At 41.9% G+C, this 22,079-nt stretch overlaps 1 long non-coding RNA gene across 3 annotated transcripts; it reads right to left on the bottom strand.

Annotated features, from left to right (window-relative positions):
• Window positions 1–7,040: 7,040 nt before the first annotated feature.
• Window positions 7,041–10,053, bottom strand: LOC115152076 (uncharacterized). Of its 3 annotated transcripts, none has more exons than XR_003867417.1 (5): window positions 9,469–10,053; window positions 8,626–8,774; window positions 8,231–8,367; window positions 7,860–8,021; window positions 7,041–7,158 (listed from the first exon to the last, which is right to left on the bottom strand). It is a non-coding gene; the product is annotated as an uncharacterized LOC115152076 (long non-coding RNA). The 3 variants fall into 3 exon arrangements; XR_003867415.1 differs by having other exon boundaries at window positions 7,860–7,954; XR_003867416.1 differs by lacking the exon at window positions 9,469–10,053 and adding an exon at window positions 8,900–8,991 and having other exon boundaries at window positions 7,860–7,954.
• Between the last annotated feature and the right edge of the window lie 12,026 nt (window positions 10,054–22,079).

The raw sequence follows: 22,079 nt of genomic DNA, 5'->3' as shown, positions 1-22,079 counted from the left end.
CAATACATGATTTGCATTATAACGGTGACAAACGGTGCCCACAAACTGGTAGGGCCTACATAAAGCTGTCCCAACAGCAGAGTCCCAACACCTTCCTACTGCTAAACCTGGCTTTCAGCTGAGCCTTGTCTGGCAGCGAAACAGTTCATTCAGCCTCATTTACTGCCCTTAAAAAAACACATAGCTGATATGGCAGACTTGCTGAAACAAATGTGGTTTCTACTAACAGTGGAGATGTACAAATGATGGTATAAGAGGACGACAAACTGATGAGAGGCAACCCGTAATTTCGATTAAGACATTCATGTATTTTCTACTGGCTAGTCCCACCACCACAGAGAGCACTGAGCTAGGCTGAAACGCCTGCATTTTGGAGCTGCATAACTCAAGAAAGCTAACTGCCCGGTGCTTCTCCGCCCATGCATAGGCAGCCTACTCTATTTCATTGAGACCACACATATACTAGGACACTTGATCTCGCACGCCCAACGAGGAGAGGTAGGCTACTTACAGTAACTTCAAGCAGCGAATTCTGATTGTGTGAATAATTTGACAAAGATGTGCTTTTAATAATACAACAGGTAGGCTAACGCATACAAAGCAGAAAGACGAACATTTTCAAATAATCTACGAGACAACAATATATTTGAATCGCAAATTGCCCGCTCCCAACTGCAGCATGAAAAATGCCAACCATGCCGCAAAATGCCAACCATAATACAGCCCTCCACTACCGTGGCTACTACCGTGGAGATCATTTTTTTGACGATTTTCTCACGGGCATTCTGCACTGTCTTTTGTATTTTATCAGGCAAATATACTTGTGTATGAGAGTCCAGACGGCCGCATTAACATTTGCCTCGCATTTGTATCTATTCTATGTAGTCATTAAAAGAGAGACAACCGGCAGAATTGTGTCCAGAGCTTTCCCTTCTCTTCCACCTACACCTCACCAGAACACAACGCAGAAAGGTACCGGTACAGGTTACAGCAGCACCCAACAGAGCCTGAACTGCCTAGCTCTCCCTGCAGATTCCACAGAAATCAAACATGAGCTAGGCTGAAACACTTGCATTTTGGAGCTACCTTACTCAAGAAAGCAAGAGCTCATGTTTGTATGCAGCTTTATTCACTCAATACATTTGTTTTTACATTGTTTGCAAACTCATATGTGACACGAATTAATGCCAAAATAACATGCAAAACAGGCAACTAACCCCCCACCTGTTTTTGCTCTGCCCCAACTGCCCTGTATGATGGGTCGCCACTGCTATTTATCAATATGTCTTGTCAACAGAAAGCAGCGACAGCATCATTTTGAACTTAGAAATATAAACTTTCAAAATTAATTTCCAATGGGATTGTACTTAATCAGGTAAAAACTGCAGAAGGAGTCTAAACGTGCTGTGATTTATTTATTTTGATGATATTCCAGAAATCCACAGATTGGTGGCACCTGAATTGGGGAGGACGGGCTCGTGGTAATGGCTGGAGTGGAATCACTGGAATGGTATCAAATACATCAAACAAATAGTTTCCATGTGTTTGATGCCATTCCATTCGCGCCGTTCCAGCCATTATTATGAGCCGTCCTCCCCTCTGTAGCCGCCTCTGCCAAAATCACCAAAACGGGTTTTCCCTGCACAATATGGGTCTGAGGTTAGCGGCAAGCTCATGCCAGCTAGCTACCTTAGTTTACAGTAGTTTCAGAGCTCAGCTGGTTTAGTTAGCTATAATTTGTCAGATTAAAACGTTGTAAGGGCCCTGCGTTCATCCACCTCTGGCCTGCTCGCCTCCCTACCTCTGAGGAAGCACAGTTCCCGCTCAGCCCAGTCAAAACTGTTCGCCGCTCTGGCACCCCAATGGTGGAACAATCTCCCTCACGATGCCAGGACAGCGGAGTCAATCACCACCTTCCGGAGACACCTGAAACCCCACCTCTTTAAGGAATACCTGGGATAGGATAAAGTAATCCTTCTAACCCCCCCCCCCCTTTAAAGGATTTAGATGCACTATTGTAAAGTGTTTGTTCTACTGGATATTATAGGTGAATGCACCAATTTGTAAGTCGCTCTGGATAAGAGCGTCTGCTAAATGACTTAAATGTAATGTAAATGTAATCATTGCATCTTCTTGTTGAGATGTGGTGTTAGTTTATGTTTCTATTTACAGGATTCAAAGAAATACTTGAAACAAGCCGAGCTTGTACGAAAAGAAGAGGAGTATTTCAAAAGTTGTGGTAACAAAAGGTAACAATTGTGTCTAGATAGCCAGTTAAATGTGAAGTCATTAATCATAGTGATGCACAGTGAATTCGGAAAGTATTCAGACCCCTTGACTTTTTCCACATTTTCTTATGTTACAGCTTTATTCTAAAATTGATTAAATTGTTTTTTCCCCCTCATCAATCGACACACAATACCCCATAATGACAAAACAAAAAAACTGTTAATTTTTTATTTTAGGAAAATAATAATAATAGAGAACTGAAATATCACATTTACATAAGCATTCAGACCCTTTACTCAGTACTTTGTGGTGTATGTGTGGGGGTTATTCAGTCGATTCACTGGTCAGTTACCTGGAAGGAGAGGGGGCAAGGAATGGAGAGTTGGGATATGGCCATGTTGTGGAGTTGAGAATGATTTTAGGCTCTGTTATCAGTTTATCCCTTCACACATTTAAAGTTTTGCACCCAGGTAGTCTAGTGGTTAGAGCATTGGGCCAGTAACTGAAAGGATGCTGGATCAAATCCCAGAGCTGACAAGGTAAAAATCTGTTGTTCTGCCCCTGAGCAAGGCAGTTAACCCACTGTTCCCTGGGTGCCGTAGATGTCGATTAAGGCAGCCCCCCGCACCTCTCTGATTCAGAGGGGTTGGGTTAAATGCAGAGAGGCCATTTCTCTGTAGGCTGGTGATTTACTCAAACTCTGAGGTTAAAATGGAATGTTTTGAGAAAGAAATTGCAGCATGAAAAATGCCAACCATGCCGCAAAATGCCAACCATAATACAGCCCTCCACTACCGTGGCTAATACCGTGGAGATCATTTTTTTGACGATTTTCTCACGGGCATTCTGCACTGTCTTTTGTATTTTATCAGGCAAATATACTTGTGTATGAGAGTCCAGACGGCCGCATTAACATTTGCCTCGCATTTGTATCTATTCTATGTAGTCATTAAAAGAGAGACAACCGGCAGAATTGTGTCCAGAGCTTTCCCTTCTCTTCCACCTACACCTCACCAGAACACAACGCAGAAAGGTACCGGTACAGGTTACAGCAGCACCCAACAGAGCCTGAACTGCCTAGCTCTCCCTGCAGATTCCACAGAAATCAAACATGAGCTAGGCTGAAACACTTGCATTTTGGAGCTACCTTACTCAAGAAAGCAAGAGCTCATGTTTGTATGCAGCTTTATTCACTCAATACATTTGTTTTTACATTGTTTGCAAACTCATATGTGACACGAATTAATGCCAAAATAACATGCAAAACAGGCAACTAACCCCCCACCTGTTTTTGCTCTGCCCCAACTGCCCTGTATGATGGGTCGCCACTGCTATTTATCAATATGTCTTGTCAACAGAAAGCAGCGACAGCATCATTTTGAACTTAGAAATATAAACTTTCAAAATTAATTTCCAATGGGATTGTACTTAATCAGGTAAAAACTGCAGAAGGAGTCTAAACGTGCTGTGATTTATTTATTTTGATGATATTCCAGAAATCCACAGATTGGTGGCACCTGAATTGGGGAGGACGGGCTCGTGGTAATGGCTGGAGTGGAATCACTGGAATGGTATCAAATACATCAAACAAATAGTTTCCATGTGTTTGATGCCATTCCATTCGCGCCGTTCCAGCCATTATTATGAGCCGTCCTCCCCTCTGTAGCCGCCTCTGCCAAAATCACCAAAACGGGTTTTCCCTGCACAATATGGGTCTGAGGTTAGCGGCAAGCTCATGCCAGCTAGCTACCTTAGTTTACAGTAGTTTCAGAGCTCAGCTGGTTTAGTTAGCTATAATTTGTCAGATTAAAACGTTGTAAGGGCCCTGCGTTCATCCACCTCTGGCCTGCTCGCCTCCCTACCTCTGAGGAAGCACAGTTCCCGCTCAGCCCAGTCAAAACTGTTCGCCGCTCTGGCACCCCAATGGTGGAACAATCTCCCTCACGATGCCAGGACAGCGGAGTCAATCACCACCTTCCGGAGACACCTGAAACCCCACCTCTTTAAGGAATACCTGGGATAGGATAAAGTAATCCTTCTAACCCCCCCCCCTTTAAAGGATTTAGATGCACTATTGTAAAGTGTTTGTTCTACTGGATATTATAGGTGAATGCACCAATTTGTAAGTCGCTCTGGATAAGAGCGTCTGCTAAATGACTTAAATGTAATGTAAATGTAATCATTGCATCTTCTTGTTGAGATGTGGTGTTAGTTTATGTTTCTATTTACAGGATTCAAAGAAATACTTGAAACAAGCCGAGCTTGTACGAAAAGAAGAGGAGTATTTCAAAAGTTGTGGTAACAAAAGGTAACAATTGTGTCTAGATAGCCAGTTAAATGTGAAGTCATTAATCATAGTGATGCACAGTGAATTCGGAAAGTATTCAGACCCCTTGACTTTTTCCACATTTTCTTATGTTACAGCTTTATTCTAAAATTGATTAAATTGTTTTTTCCCCCTCATCAATCGACACACAATACCCCATAATGACAAAACAAAAAAACTGTTAATTTTTTATTTTAGGAAAATAATAATAATAGAGAACTGAAATATCACATTTACATAAGCATTCAGACCCTTTACTCAGTACTTTGTGGTGTATGTGTGGGGGTTATTCAGTCGATTCACTGGTCAGTTACCTGGAAGGAGAGGGGGCAAGGAATGGAGAGTTGGGATATGGCCATGTTGTGGAGTTGAGAATGATTTTAGGCTCTGTTATCAGTTTATCCCTTCACACATTTAAAGTTTTGCACCCAGGTAGTCTAGTGGTTAGAGCATTGGGCCAGTAACTGAAAGGATGCTGGATCAAATCCCAGAGCTGACAAGGTAAAAATCTGTTGTTCTGCCCCTGAGCAAGGCAGTTAACCCACTGTTCCCTGGGTGCCGTAGATGTCGATTAAGGCAGCCCCCCGCACCTCTCTGATTCAGAGGGGTTGGGTTAAATGCAGAGAGGCCATTTCTCTGTAGGCTGGTGATTTACTCAAACTCTGAGGTTAAAATGGAATGTTTTGAGAAAGAAATTGCAGCATGAAAAATGCCAACCATGCCGCAAAATGCCAACCATAATACAGCCCTCCACTACCGTGGCTAATACCGTGGAGATCATTTTTTTGACGATTTTCTCACGGGCATTCTGCACTGTCTTTTGTATTTTATCAGGCAAATATACTTGTGTATGAGAGTCCAGACGGCCGCATTAACATTTGCCTCGCATTTGTATCTATTCTATGTAGTCATTAAAAGAGAGACAACCGGCAGAATTGTGTCCAGAGCTTTCCCTTCTCTTCCACCTACACCTCACCAGAACACAACGCAGAAAGGTACCGGTACAGGTTACAGCAGCACCCAACAGAGCCTGAACTGCCTAGCTCTCCCTGCAGATTCCACAGAAATCAAACATGAGCTAGGCTGAAACACTTGCATTTTGGAGCTACCTTACTCAAGAAAGCAAGAGCTCATGTTTGTATGCAGCTTTATTCACTCAATACATTTGTTTTTACATTGTTTGCAAACTCATATGTGACACGAATTAATGCCAAAATAACATGCAAAACAGGCAACTAACCCCCCACCTGTTTTTGCTCTGCCCCAACTGCCCTGTATGATGGGTCGCCACTGCTATTTATCAATATGTCTTGTCAACAGAAAGCAGCGACAGCATCATTTTGAACTTAGAAATATAAACTTTCAAAATTAATTTCCAATGGGATTGTACTTAATCAGGTAAAAACTGCAGAAGGAGTCTAAACGTGCTGTGATTTATTTATTTTGATGATATTCCAGAAATCCACAGATTGGTGGCACCTGAATTGGGGAGGACGGGCTCGTGGTAATGGCTGGAGTGGAATCACTGGAATGGTATCAAATACATCAAACAAATAGTTTCCATGTGTTTGATGCCATTCCATTCGCGCCGTTCCAGCCATTATTATGAGCCGTCCTCCCCTCTGTAGCCGCCTCTGCCAAAATCACCAAAACGGGTTTTCCCTGCACAATATGGGTCTGAGGTTAGCGGCAAGCTCATGCCAGCTAGCTACCTTAGTTTACAGTAGTTTCAGAGCTCAGCTGGTTTAGTTAGCTATAATTTGTCAGATTAAAACGTTGTAAGGGCCCTGCGTTCATCCACCTCTGGCCTGCTCGCCTCCCTACCTCTGAGGAAGCACAGTTCCCGCTCAGCCCAGTCAAAACTGTTCGCCGCTCTGGCACCCCAATGGTGGAACAATCTCCCTCACGATGCCAGGACAGCGGAGTCAATCACCACCTTCCGGAGACACCTGAAACCCCACCTCTTTAAGGAATACCTGGGATAGGATAAAGTAATCCTTCTAACCCCCCCCCCCTTTAAAGGATTTAGATGCACTATTGTAAAGTGTTTGTTCTACTGGATATTATAGGTGAATGCACCAATTTGTAAGTCGCTCTGGATAAGAGCGTCTGCTAAATGACTTAAATGTAATGTAAATGTAATCATTGCATCTTCTTGTTGAGATGTGGTGTTAGTTTATGTTTCTATTTACAGGATTCAAAGAAATACTTGAAACAAGCCGAGCTTGTACGAAAAGAAGAGGAGTATTTCAAAAGTTGTGGTAACAAAAGGTAACAATTGTGTCTAGATAGCCAGTTAAATGTGAAGTCATTAATCATAGTGATGCACAGTGAATTCGGAAAGTATTCAGACCCCTTGACTTTTTCCACATTTTCTTATGTTACAGCTTTATTCTAAAATTGATTAAATTGTTTTTTCCCCCTCATCAATCGACACACAATACCCCATAATGACAAAACAAAAAAACTGTTAATTTTTTATTTTAGGAAAATAATAATAATAGAGAACTGAAATATCACATTTACATAAGCATTCAGACCCTTTACTCAGTACTTTGTGGTGTATGTGTGGGGGTTATTCAGTCGATTCACTGGTCAGTTACCTGGAAGGAGAGGGGGCAAGGAATGGAGAGTTGGGATATGGCCATGTTGTGGAGTTGAGAATGATTTTAGGCTCTGTTATCAGTTTATCCCTTCACACATTTAAAGTTTTGCACCCAGGTAGTCTAGTGGTTAGAGCATTGGGCCAGTAACTGAAAGGATGCTGGATCAAATCCCAGAGCTGACAAGGTAAAAATCTGTTGTTCTGCCCCTGAGCAAGGCAGTTAACCCACTGTTCCCTGGGTGCCGTAGATGTCGATTAAGGCAGCCCCCCGCACCTCTCTGATTCAGAGGGGTTGGGTTAAATGCAGAGAGGCCATTTCTCTGTAGGCTGGTGATTTACTCAAACTCTGAGGTTAAAATGGAATGTTTTGAGAAAGAAATTGCCTTCGAAATGGCCTCTTTGCACCGGTCTTCAGTCAGGGTAGCCAAAGTGGATGGACTGGACTCCCTCTCAGCAGTTGGCCCTCCAGAGTATAGTCGAATGGGCCGTTTCTCAGATGAATCAAATTCCTCTGAACGGTTTTGATTCCATACGAGAGGTACCCTTCTCCACTATTAGGGTCATAATAATGTTCCTTAAGAAAATGACTAATCTTACTAATCTTGAAAGAAAAAACAAATAACCAAGTCCCATTTACTCAGATACCATACCAGACGAATTACACGCAGATGCCCTTTATCAGTTGAAATGTATTCTTACATATCTCTTTGCGGTGTAGGGATCCTTCAGGTATGGGAACAAGGAGATGATGCCTTGTGCAAACGTTTTTCCTCACACTGCGAGGTGGTGATGTCCTGACAATATAATGTTATGTTTAGCCGGCAATCAGAGTCTCCACAAGCAGAATTGGTCCCCAGTCAGCTAAATATCAGGAGTGATTTTTGAATCAGTATCATGCCCATTGAGTTTGATACAAGAGAAATCTTCTACCAATAGCAGTGGATGGTCAGCAGTAGCCTAACCAATTATGTGACTGAGATACTGATACAGAAGTCATTTTTAACATTCAGCAGATATGGGAGCAAGTAATGTTCAACAATTTTCATTATGAATCTTTCCTTTAAACTTACCCATGAGAGTCTGTCATCGCTGAAACAAGAATGTTGATCATCTTTCGTCTGGTGCAGTCAGTCAGGCTTTTAGTTTTGAAGTATTCCTTGATGACAACCTCTCCACCAGGCTTTTTCTTCAGTATGCTCTCTATTAGCTTTAATGGCAAGTGAATTGAAGAATGAATTACAAACGTAAATTTTTTGCTTCGTCATCAGATCTTTAATGCTGTCGTGAGGAGCTTCCATCACTCAAAATGATTGTATCATCCGACTCATGGTCTGAACCACCCATCACAGAACTGGCAGAGACAGGACTCATCAGGGAAGATTCTGACATACACGATGACAATACCGGCATGTCAAATGTATGGTTATATTGAAAGTGTAGTCAAGACTTGAAAACCAGCACATACCTTTAGCATCATTGTTCAGTGTGAGCTTGAAAACACCAAGATCTGGCCGTTTCACCACCTCCTAAAACACCCCCCCTTCAACTTTAGTTCCAGACCCATCATACAGCTTTGCCTCTGATAAACTAGTGGGATCTCACATTTCAGGAAAGCTGTGACAAACATTAAAACAACAACCTCCAATTAGAATTGCAATCGTAATGGTAAGAGTACTCAGACTGTCTTGTAAATGTATGAACACAATACATTTATTTCCATTCACAAATTAAAAGTTTACCTCCAATCAAAAGGTTTTCAAGTGTCAGGTCAAAATGATCTTGACATATTTTTGTTCACCATTGAATTTCACCCTGATCAGCATGATTAGGTCTGAAAGCAGTTAATGGTACTAGATAAGGCCAAAATGGATGAAAAGCATTACATTTGTATTTTAATCATGACACATTATATCAGGATGACTGCAATCGATTTCACCAATACTCCTTTACTTAGCAATGCTAATTTAAAAGTATATTCTGAAAATATTGGATCGTGACCAGAACTTGTCTGATATTACTTGAAGCAGGTCCCAACTACAGCAAAAAGACTATTCAACTCACATTCACTGTCCCGGAATGTGGACACGGCCTAATTAGTCCAGTAAAATACACTCATATCTCCAGCTAGTCACTATATTATGTTGTCATGTTCTAGGAGCAGTCTTACAAGACCGCCAAAATGAACTGGTGATTAAGTGAGTCAAAAACGCAGTTAGCTAGCTGCCGATGCAATGGCCACAATATTTATCTATAAGCATCACCCACAAGTCGAAAATGCAGTTATAATTTGGCTAAATAAACAACTCACCTTAAATCAGATTAGTCCTCAATATATAGTAATGTCAGGTCGCGTCAATTCGAATCTGGTATCAGAACAAAACAGTCAGCACAGAGTAACTTCTGATTTCTTTGTACTTTAATTAAACACTTGAATGGTAAATATGTGGCTCGTATATACGGGATCTCTGTAACACCACGCAGGGCAGACAGAGAACTGGTATGACATCACAAGTTCTTCCTTAAATACTGGACAGACTTAGTTCCCTCTCCCTGAGGGCCTGTCATAGTAGAGGCTAGAATATGGTTTAGACTTATTCCAGCCTATCGTTGGCGTGCAGGTTGGTCCCAACCTCTGGACGCACTCCTGTTTCCTGGCGTAGCTGTTGTCTCTGGCGGATGTCTCATCTTGTGACTGCACAATGCACAGTTCTCTAAAACCCTTACACCCCCTGCATATACCTTTCACCCATATCCTGTTATTGCTATTATTCTACAGAAAAGCTCTTGCAAATCCCTGTTTTAAAGCATCAGCATTCTGTCCACATGACCCACCATCACATGAGCCACTTCCTCTAACATATAGCAGTATTCAATTATCTTATAGTTAATAAACTTAGCATTATAGCATCTGTGTTATATTATATAGGTTATGCAAACAAATTGTTATATTATATAGTATAGGCACACAAATAATTGGTCAAACCCTAACAGTAAGCAGCTGAAATAAAGAGAACAAACTAGCATGAGGCTAAAAAAGCTTGGTGCTGAAATGAGACACGTGCCCATGGAACCGCCACGTGGAGCAGACTGACTGCACAGGACAGGGGCGAGCTAGTTGGCGAGCTAGTTAGCTAGCATGCTAGCTATCTATCTAGCAAAGACGTGCAAAAAGTGAAATGCAAGTAACTATAACATTAGCTGCACACACACAATCAAAACTGTTACTTTTTATGTTACACGGCAGTATCAATTATTAAAATAGCTAAATAATATCAGTGAAATAATTGTTTAAAACTCACTTGTCGTGGAACAAATTAGGATTTTGTTGATCCAACAATGGTGTCGCGAAAAGGAAATTTGAACACAGAAACTGAACTTATGGGCGGGGTTGTGATGCTGTTTACACTTACTGAGTAAATGTCTATACTAATAGAGTCAAATTGTATACCTTAGTAATTAACACCAGTTATCAGCACTGACGCTAGGGGTCATTTGGCACTGCTAGTTGCGAAAACAACTCTATGGGAGTCGATCACTTTTGTCACAGTGAATATAACACTGGTGATTTTACTGTGTATAGTAAGAACTCTACTGTACTTTTCTTTACTTTAGTGTTCTATTCTGTACTGTACTATACTTTTCTTTACTCTACTGTTCTGTGGTCTTCTGTGGTCTTGAGTGCTCTAGAGCAGGTTTTCATCAAGGATCTCTATGTACTTTGCTCCGTTCATCTTTCCCTCGATCCTGACTCTCTCCCAGTCCTTGCTGCTGAAAAACATCCCCACAGCATGATACCATACTTCACCGTAGGGATGGTGCCAGGTTTTCTCCAGACTGAACTGAATGCCAAGCCTCACAAGAGTTCGGTTTTGGTTTCATCAGACCAGAGGATCTTGTTTCTCATGGTCTGAGAGTCCTTTAGGTGCCTTTTGGCAAACTCCAAGTGGGCTGACATGTGCCTTTTACTGAGGAGAGGCTTCTGTCTGGCCACTCTACCATAAAGGCCTGATTGGTGGAGTGCTGCAGAGATGGTTGTCCTTCTGGAAGTTTCTTCCATCTCCACAGAGGAACTCTGGAGCTCTGTCAGAGTGACCATCGGGTTCTTGGTCACCTCCCTGACCAAGGCCCTTCTCCCCCGATTGCTCAGTTTCCCCGTGCGGCCAGCTCTAGGAAGAGTCTTGGTGGTTCCAAACTTCTTCCATTTACAATGATGGAGGCCACTGTGGTCTTGGGGACCTTCAATGCTGCAGAAAGTTTTTGGTAGCCTTCCCGAGATCTGTACCTCGACATAATCCTGTCTCGGAGCTCTACGGACAATTCCTTCATCCTCATTGCTTGGTTTTTGCTCTGACATGCACTGTCAACTGTGGGACCATATATAGACAGGTGGGTGCCTTTCCAAATCATGTACAATCAATTGAATTTACCACAGGTGGACTCCAATCAAGTTGTAGAAACATCTCAAGGATGATCAATGGAAACAGGATGCACCTGAGCTCAATTTTGAGTCTCATAGCAAAGGGTCTGAATACTTATGTAAATAAGGTATTTCTGTTTTTCACATTTTTTATACATTTGCTAACTGATGAGGAAGAAATGTATTTAGTAAATTTTAGAATAAGGCTGTAACGTAACAAAATGTGGAAAAAGTCAAGGGGGCTGAATAATTTCCGAAAGCGCTGTATATGCAGATGATATGGTTTTATACTCTGCTGCCCCTCCCTGTATTTTGTGTTAAGCAACAAAGCTCTACAACAAAGCTTTCTTGGTGTCCAGTAAGCTTTCTCTGCCCTTAACCTTGTTCTGAACACCTAAAAACAAAGGTCATGTGGTTCAGTAAGTTGAATGGCCCCCTCCCCCACCAGTGTGATTACTACCACTGAGAGTTTAGAGAGGGATGGGCAACTGTGATGGGGGTGGGGACCACAAAAAAGTGAACTCATCATGAGGGGCTGCAGTGGCTCGTAGGTCTGTGTACCCACATCCACCCCCATTGCAGTTAATTTCCTGCAATTGTACACATTTTTCCATGAGGTGGAAAGAAGATTTAGCAATTTTATAACAAATTTCATGCAATTCTACTCATTTTGCTATGGGGTGGAGAGAAACATTAGCAGTTTTGCAGCTAATTTCCTGCCATTCTACATATTTTGCCATAGGAGGCAAATGTTTGCAGTTTTAATATGATAACTCATGATCAATGAGCCCCACCCCAGTCAATAATTCGACCATGCTTAATACAAGTTTAAGCAAGTTTCCCCCAAAAATGGACCAAGTAAAAATGAAAAAAACATACAAAATATATTTTGTCTCTCTGTGTTTCCAAAATGTATTTAAATTCGCAAAAGGCTGAATTTATCTCACCGAAGAAACCATCCGAGCACACGAAACAGTGTATCTATCTGATGCTGTCTGTTCAGAAAGATTATGACATTGTTAACGCCCGTAGCATTGAATGCAAGGGAAGCCAGCGAGCATTTGGCCTTCCTTGGTAAAATAAAACAATTATTAAAATTATAGTCAATCACTGTTGAGCTAAACTGAGCGAGTTCAGATGTGAATGGTTCTGGCGTGCCAGTTTGGATTTGGCTTCAGACCAGTCACATCACAGGCCAAACATCATTATTGACACAAACAAACTTGAATTGTTGCATCTTGTTGTGTTGCTGTCCTCTGTTGGCTAGCTAGTTAAAATCGTCCCTTTCCTAAATTACCAATGTATGGACATAGGTATTTGGAGTTGTTTTACTTCATTCTTCGTACTGGCCAATTATTATAATGGCGATTCTGATCAAACCATAAATTCATACATTGTGCCCCAGCTGGCCTGAGAGGATGGAAGTTCAACATGTAACTACAGTTGAAGTCGGAAGTTTACATACACCTTAGCGAAATACATTTAAACTCAGTTTTTCACAATTCCTGACATTTAATCCGAGTAAAAATTCCCTGTTTTAGGTCAGTTAGGATCACCACTTTATTTTAAGAATGTGAAATGTCAGAATAATAGTAGAGAGAATGATTTATTTCAGCTTTTATTTATTTCATCACATTCCCAGTGGGTCAGAAGTTTACATACAGTCAATTAGTATTTCGTAGCATTGCCTTTAAATTGTTTAACTTGGGTCAAATGTTTCAGGTAATATTCCACAAGCTTCCCACAATAAGTTGGGTGAATTTTGGCCCATTCCTCCTGACAGAGCTGGTGTAACTGAGTCAGGTTTGTAGGCCTCCTTGCTTGCACACACTTTTTCAGTTCCGTCCACAAATTATCTACAGGATTGAGGCCAGGGCTTTGTGATGGCCACTCTAATACCTTGACTTTGTTGTCCTTTGGAAGTATAAATTGATTTGCATTTTAATGAGGGAAATAAGTATTTGACCCCCTCTCAATCAGAAAGATTTCTGGTTCCCAGGTGTCTTTTATACATGTAACGAGCTGAGATTAGGAGCACACTCTTAAAGGGAGTGCTCCTAATCTCAGCTTGTTACCTGTATAAAAGACACATGTCCACAGAAGCAATCAATCAATCAGATTCCAAACTCTCCACCATGGCCAAGACCAAAGAGCTCTCCAAGGATGTCAGGGACAAGATTGTAGACCTACACAAGGCTGGAATGGGCTACAAGACCATCGCCAAGCAGCTTGGTGAGAAGGTGACAACAGTTGGTGCGATTATTCGCAAATGGAAGAAACAAAAGAACTGTCAATATCCCTCGGCCTGGGGCTCCATGCAAGATCTCACCTCATGGAGTTGCAATGATCATGAGAACGGTGAGGAATCAGCCCAGAACTACATGGGAGGATCTTGTCAATGATCTCAAGGCAGCTGGGACCATAGTCACCAAGAAAACAATTGGTAACACACTACGCCGTGAAGGACTTAAATCCTGCAGCGCCCGCAAGGTCCCCCTGCTCAAGAAAGCACATATACATGCCCGTCTGAAGTTTGCCAATGAATCAAATCAAATCAAATTTATTTATATAGCCCTTCGTACATCAGCTGATATCTCAAAGTGCTGTACAGAAACCCAGCCTAAAACCCCAAACAGCAAGCAATGCAGGTGAAAGAAGCACGGTGGCTAGGAAAAACTCCCTAGGAAAAACTCCCTAGAAAGGCAAAAACCTAGGAAGAAACCTAGAGAGGAACCAGGCTATGAGGGGTGGCCAGTCCTCTTCTGGCTGTGCAGGGTGGATATTATAACAGAACATGGTCAAGATGTTAAAATGTTCATAAATGACCAGCATGGTCAAATAATAATAATCATAGTAGTTGTCGAGGGTGCAACAAGCACGTCCGGTGAACAGGTCAGGGTTCCATAGCCGCAGGCAGAACAGTTGAAACTGGAGCAGCAGTACGGCCAGGTGGACTGGGGACAGCAAGGAGTCCTCATGCAGGGTAGTCCTGAGGCATGGTCCTAGGGCTCAGGTCCTCCGAGAGAAAGACAGAAAGAGAGAATTAGAGAGAGCATATTTAAATTCACACAGGACACCGGATAAGACAAGAGAAATACTCCAGATGTAACAGACTGACTCTAGCCCCCCGACACATAAACTACTGCAGCATAAATACTGGAGGCTGAGACAGGAGGGATCAGAAGACACTGTGGCCCCATCCGATGATACCCCCGGACAGGGCCAAACAGGCAGGATATAACCCCACCCACTTTGCCAAAGCACAGCCCCCACACCACTAGAGGGATGTCTCCAACCACCAACTTACTGTCCTAAGACAAGGCCGAGTATAGCCCACAACGATCTCCGCCATGGCACAACCCAAGGGGGGGCGCCAACCCAGACAGGAAGACCACGTCAGTGACTCAACCCACTCAAGTGACACACCCCTCCCATGGACGGCATGGAAGAACACCAGTAAGCCAGTGACTCAGCCCCTGTAATAGGGTTAGAGGCAGAGAATCCCAGTGGAAAGAGGGGAACCGGCAAGGCAGAGACAGCAAGGACGGTTCGTTGCTCCAGCCTTTCCGTTCACCTTCAATGAACATCTGAATGATTCAGAGGACAACTCGGTGAAAGTGTTGTGGTCAGATGAGACCAAAATGGAGCTCTTTGGCATCAACTCAACTCGCCGTGTTTGGAGGAGGCGGAATGCTGCCTATGACCCCAGGAACACATCCCCACCGTTAAACATGGAGGTGGAAACATTATGCTTTGGGGGTGTTTTTCTGCTAAGGGGACAGGACAACTTCATTGCATCAAAGGGACGATGGATGGGGCCATTTACTGTCAAATCTTGGGTGAGAACCTCCTTCCCTCAGCCAGGGCATTGAAAATGGGTCATGGATGGGTATTCCAGCATAACATTGACCCAAAACACATGGCCAAGGCAAGAAAGGAGTGGCTCCATAAGAAGCACATTAAGGTCCTGGAGTGGCCTAGCCAGTCTCCAGACCTTAATCCCATAGAAAATCTGTGGAGGGAGCTGAAGGTTCGAGTTGCCAAACATCAGCCTCGAAACCTTAATGACTTGGAGAAGATCTGCAAAGAGGAGTGGGACAAAATCCCTCCTGAGATGTGTGCAAACCTGGTGGCCAACTACAAGAAACGTCTGACCTCTGTGATTGCCAACAAGGGTTTTGCCACCAAGTACTAAGTCATGTTTTGCAGAGGGGTCAAATACTTATTTCCCTCATTAAAATCCAAATCATTTTATAACATTTTTGACATGCGTTTTTCTGGATTTTTGTTGTTGTTATTCTGTCTCTCACTGTTCAAATAAACCTACCATTAAAATTATAGACTGATCATTTCTTTGTCAGTGGGCAAACGTACAAAATCAGCAGGGGATCAAATAATTTTTTCCCTCGCTGTAGCTCAGTGTATTGCCATAAATAATTTTTTATTCATTAATCAAGAGCTAGTCAATGCAGCTCAAGCCTGAAAGAAAACCTGAATTAAAATAATGATTGTGCCGTTATACAATACATAGCCTACGCATATTAAATTAAGCACAGCAGAAGAACATTTCAAAAACAGATGTAATATTTTTGGTACATAAATGGTAGCCTAAATTAAACTTAAATTCAGAGTTAGCCTACAATTATAGTGAATTTGTATTTGATTTTGAATAGTCTAGTAATAGAGCATTTGATATATTTTCATAATTAATAGGCTATATCTTTAGCTTCAGAATATATCACCACTGTGCGTTTCCATCTCCTGCCCTCTCTCCTTCATTCCTTTCTCAAGGGCACAGAGGAAGGGGCTGTCAACAGGTTAATTAAATATGTTTCCTTGTGAAAACATGTTACTATCGATGAACACATTTCACTTGGTTTCCCAAATTAAGCACTGGGTAGCTGCAGGAACTGGGTTGGAGAGCCCATGCCATACAGAGTTTGGGCGGAATATCACTTATCAAGGAAAGAGGTCGCATGCTCCTCAAACAGTAGTTGATGCATAGAGTGAAATAACCGGAAAAGAACCGGTGGGAAAGAGGCTTCCATTCACTATTGGAACTGCTTATGGATGACATTTATTTTTCTCCTGCCCCTGTTCCTGCACATTTGATAATGAGCCATTCTAAATTGAAGCAAATTTTACAAATTACTAAAGACAAAATTAAATTGAGAATAGTCTGATGGGTGAAAATATGATCACTTGAAGAGAGAACAGCGTGTGCAGCCCGAGGCAAGGAACAGAGCGCAAGCTTATTTGCAACTTTCTCAAATCCTCAAGTTGAATCATGCAGCCCATATATCTTTTGATTTCTAAGGTATTCTATGGTTTGTATCATTCACAACTAAAGTTGCCAAATGATTCTAAAGGTAGCTTATATGACCTGTTTCAAATGATCACTTTTATGCTCAACATAGCCACTTCATATGCGCACTCCTGAATGGGAAAAATATCCTTTCTTTGTTCAATTATACTTCATTTTACTATACAATCATATAATGTAAAATAATGGCACGGGACTTACTGTAAAAGCATAATGCATTGCATGCTATTGTAAGCTAAATGCACAAGTCTACAGCCTATGGCATGGTACATATGCCAGATAAGATGCCGTAGGCCAACTCATATTCTGTTTTTCTGAAATGCATTTTCTTCATATCATAATGTTTGTTTAGACCTGCCTAAAATAAATAATAGAGTTCTTGTGATGGTGTATATTCACTTGATTTATTACACTTTTTAAAATGTAGATGTTTCAAAGGAGCGCATCAGCAGCTTGTATGCATGGAGGCCTAGAGACACTAAACATGTTAATTCATGGACAATTACTGTGAAACAAGCAGGCTTTTGCATAACAATAACGGGCTGACACAAATATTATTTTTCCCCCCATCTGTCTGTTGACTGAGACTGTTTACAGGCAAACTGTGTAGTCTGCTAGTTCACTGACATTTACATTTCTGACTGGCCTTAATCCAGGTACCCTTCCCTTGCACAATAATATTCCAGGAGTTAGATAATAACTGACGATCAGCCTGCTGACTGTCGCAGACACCGACATCTTGCCGGAAAAGCTAAACACCATCTTCACCCGCTTTGAGGATAACACAGTGCCTTGGCCTGCTACCAAGGACTGTGGGCTCTCCTTCTCTGTGGCCGAAGTGAGTAAGACATTTAAGCATATTAACACTTGCAAGGCTGCCGGCCCAGATGGCATCCCTAGCCCCGTCCTCAAAGCATGCTCCAGCCAGCGGACCAGCTGGCTGGAGTGATTACAGACGTATTCAATCTCTCCTTATCCCAGTGTGCTGTCCCCACATGCTTCAAGATGTCCACCATTGTTCCTGTACCCAAGAAAGCTAAGTTAACTGAACTAAATGACTATTGTCCCGTAGCACACTCACTTCTGTCATCATGAAGTGCAATGAGAGACTAGTCAAGGATCATATCACCTCTACGTTGCCTGACACTCTAGACCCACTTCAATTTGCTTACCGCCCCAATAGATCCACAGACGATGCAATCACCATCACACTGCACACTGCCCTATCCCGTCTGGACAAGAGGAATACCTATGTAAGAATGCGTGCCCAGCCCCTCCTGTACTCCCTGTTCACCCATGACTGCGTGGCCACGCACGCCTGCAACTCAATCATCAAGTTTGCAGATGACACAACAGTAGTAGGCCTGATTACCAACAATGACGAGACAGCCTACAGGGAGGAGGTGAGGACCCTGGGAGAGTGGTGCCAGGAAAATACCCTCTCACCCAACGTCAACAAAACCAAGGAGCTGATCGTGGACTTCAGGAAACATCAGAGGGAGCACCCCCCTATCCACATCGACAGGACCACAGTGGAGAATGTGTAAAGCTTCAAGTTCCTCGGCATACACATCACTGACAAACTAAAATGGTTCACCCACACAGACAGTGCGGTGAAGAAGACGCATGGCACCTAAACTTGTAGAGATGCACAATTGAGAGCATCCTGTCGGGATGTATCACCGCCCGGGACGGCAACTGCACCACCTGCAACCGCAGGGCTCTCCAAAGGGTGGTGCGGTCTGCCCAACGCATCACTGGGGGCAAACTACCTGCCCTCCAGGACACCTACAGCACCCGATGTCACAGGAAGGCCATAAAGATAATCAAGGACAACAACCACTCAGGCCATTGCCTGTTCACCCCTCTATCATCCAGATGGTGAGGTCAGGACAGGTGCATCAAAGCTGGGACCGAGAGACTGAAAAACAGCTTCTATCTCAAGGCCATCAGACTGGTAAATAGCCACCACTAGCACATTAGAGGCTGCTGCCCTATTGTCACAGAATATGTCGTACTCTTCGGCGAATATGTCGTATTTAAGAGAGAAGGACCAAGGCGCAGCGGGATTGTGGACACTCATGTTTATTAAAGGAAACATGTAAGGCATCCACTTGAACAAAAAAAACAATAAACAGTACTTACAATGGTAACAGTGTGGCAGGCTCAAACCAACACAGTGCACACAAACAATTCCCCACAACCCCAAAGACAAACACACACACCTATATAGGACTTCCAATCAAAGGCAACTATACACACCTGCCTTCAATTGGAAGTCCCAATCATCAACATTAAACAAACACAAACCACCTGCCACATCCTGACCTAGACTAAGCAATATGCCCTCTGCTGGTCAGGACGTGACACCTATATAGACTTGAAATCATCTCTGGCCACTTTAATAATGGAACACTAGTCACTTTAATAATGTTTACATATTATCAATTACGCATCTCATATGTATATACTGTATTCTATCCTATTCTACTGTATCTTAGTCTATGCTGCTCTGACATTGCTCGCCCAAATATTTATATATTCTTTATTCTTTATTATTCCATTTCTTTACTTTAGATTTGTGTGTATTGTGTGTATTGTTGTGAAATTGTTAGATATTACTTGTTAGATATTACTGCACTGTTGGAGAAACATAAGCATTTCGCTACACCCGCAATGACATCTGCTAAACACGTGTATGTGACACATACAATTTGATTTGATTTGATGTATGAGGAACTAGGTTTGTTATGGTACTTGACATCTGTGAATAGACCAGAAGAGGGCAACAGTTACTCACAAGTGTGTCAGTTCATTCCAGTAGATCTGGGGTGTATTCAGAGTTTCTAACATTCTACAACCGTAAAGGGCGCCCTAAAGCAAAAGAAAGTATAAAAAAATACATTCCTACATTTGGTAGTGCAGCAGTTTTTCTCTTGTAATGTTAGTTACTGACAGTCACTCAATGTGCCTATGTCAGCTAATGTTTAGTCTAGCCAGTTACAGTATCTACACCTTGTAGTAATCCTTGCCCAATTACTGACCAGACATACAGGGCATGTGCCCAGGTGTCCGGACCTCCAGAGGGCCCCCAATGATTTTGTTAGTCACTCTCACTCAGATATCATATGACCATAAGAAAATGTGTTAAATTGTAGGAAATGTGATTTAAAACTGCAAATTGTAGCTTTAAAACCACAACATTTTCTTTACACCCCATGGCACAACGCGTAGAATTGCAGGTTACCAACTTTAATTTGTATACTTTAAACCTTAATATTTTCTCACCGCCGTCAAGAGGAGACTAAAATGTTATACCCACGAGGTGTGGGGCCCCAAAACCAAAACTCGCTTAGGGCCCCCAAAAAGATAGGGCCGGCCCTGAGTAGGCCAGTGATGGTGTCTCACATTCAATAGTATCTAAAATAGGAGTGAGGTAGTCCAGTTGACCTTTTCAGTTGTATTTAAAATACACCAGTGATATGCCTGATTTATGTTACTCTATAAATAATCCTCACTGGTTATTAATCCTTCAAATTATATGACAAGCCTGTCTTGATGTGGTCTGAGCAGGAAGATGTGTAATATGGAACAGAAGCTGAACAGCAGAAAGTGTCTATTATTAGCTCCTCAGTTCTCAGATCTCCTTTAGATCTGGTTGATAGTGTTTTCCTACAGTATGCTAAAAGGGTTTAGCAGACTATAGCACAGTCAAATCATAATTTGATACAAGTAGCTTTTGGTTTCAGGTAGTTGAGCCAACCGGTTTTGTTGGATTTGTTTTATTTAACAACAGAAAGTAGTCCTGTTGTAACACAGTGTTGTAAGTATCATACATTCTGATATGTGTCTATATTAAGTGTGGAATTGCTTTCTGTTACTACACAATTGCAGGACAATAGGCCAACAATACTTTGCAATGATTTGTGAAAAATGTACACTGGCTATATACTGTATGTGTAACCATACAGCATTCATACGAAACAACAATCTAATTACCATGGTGTCTTCCTCTGTTCTTTTCTTTTCTTAGTCTGTTCTCCGGCTGTCAGATTATACATCACTGTTATATTGTATGCAGGGACGCAACTTTGGTTTTAGAAGTGGGAAGGACATAACTTGGTGGGGGGTCTGGGGACCTCCCATTTTTGGCGGCATCTAAAGCTAATTTCCTGCATTTCTAAACAATCTAATATGACTCGTGGTCCTTCTAGCCGTCTCTTTTCAGAACAACATAAAGTAACAAAAAATGCCCAGTCATGAAGCTAGATAAGAGATCATTATTAAATATGTTTAACCTCTCTGGGCAAGGTGGGACGTGACCGTCCCACACTATTCAACAGCCAGTGAAATAACATGGCGTGAAATACAAAACAGCAAAAATATCATAATTAAAATTTCTCAAACATACAACTATTTTACACCGTTTTAAAGATACACTTTAGCATTTTAAAGACAAGACTCTCGTTAATCTAACCACACTGTCCAATTTCAAAAAGGCTTTACAAAGAAAGCAAAACATTAGATTATGTCAGCAGAGTACCCAGCCAGAAATAATCAGACACCCATTTTTCAAGCTAGCATATAATGTCACAAAAACCCAGAAGACAGCTAAATATAGCACTAACCTTTGATGATCTTCATCAGATGACACACCTAGGACATTATGTTATACAATACATGCATGTTTTGTTCAATCAAGTTCATATTTATATCAAAAACCAGCTTTTCACATTAGCATGTGACGTTCAGAACTAGCATACCCCCGCAAACTACAGGCGAATTTACTAACAATTTACTAAATTACTCACGATAAACGTTCACAAAAAGCATAACAATTATTTTAAGAATTATAGATACAGAACTCCTCTATGCACTCGATATGTCCGATTTTAAAATAGCTTTTTGGTGAAAGCACATTTTGCAATATTCTAAGTAGATAGCCCGGCATCACAGGGCTAGCTATTTAGACACCCAGCAAGTTTAGCCTTCACCAAACTCCGATTTACTATTAGAAAAGTTTGATTACCTTTGGTGTTCTTCGTCAGAATGCACTCCCAGGACTTCTACTTCAATAACAAATGTTGGTTTGGTCCCAAATAATCCATAGTTATGTTCAAACAGCGGCGTTTTGTTCGTGCGTTCAAGACACTATCCGAATGGTAAATAAGGGTTACGA

The sequence above is a fragment of the Salmo trutta genome, chromosome 17 (genome assembly GCF_901001165.1).
Source record: "Salmo trutta chromosome 17, fSalTru1.1, whole genome shotgun sequence".
Classification (NCBI taxonomy): domain Eukaryota; kingdom Metazoa; phylum Chordata; class Actinopteri; order Salmoniformes; family Salmonidae; genus Salmo; species Salmo trutta.
Note: the sequence above shows the minus strand (reverse complement) of the source record. Positions and strands in the feature narration are given on the sequence as shown.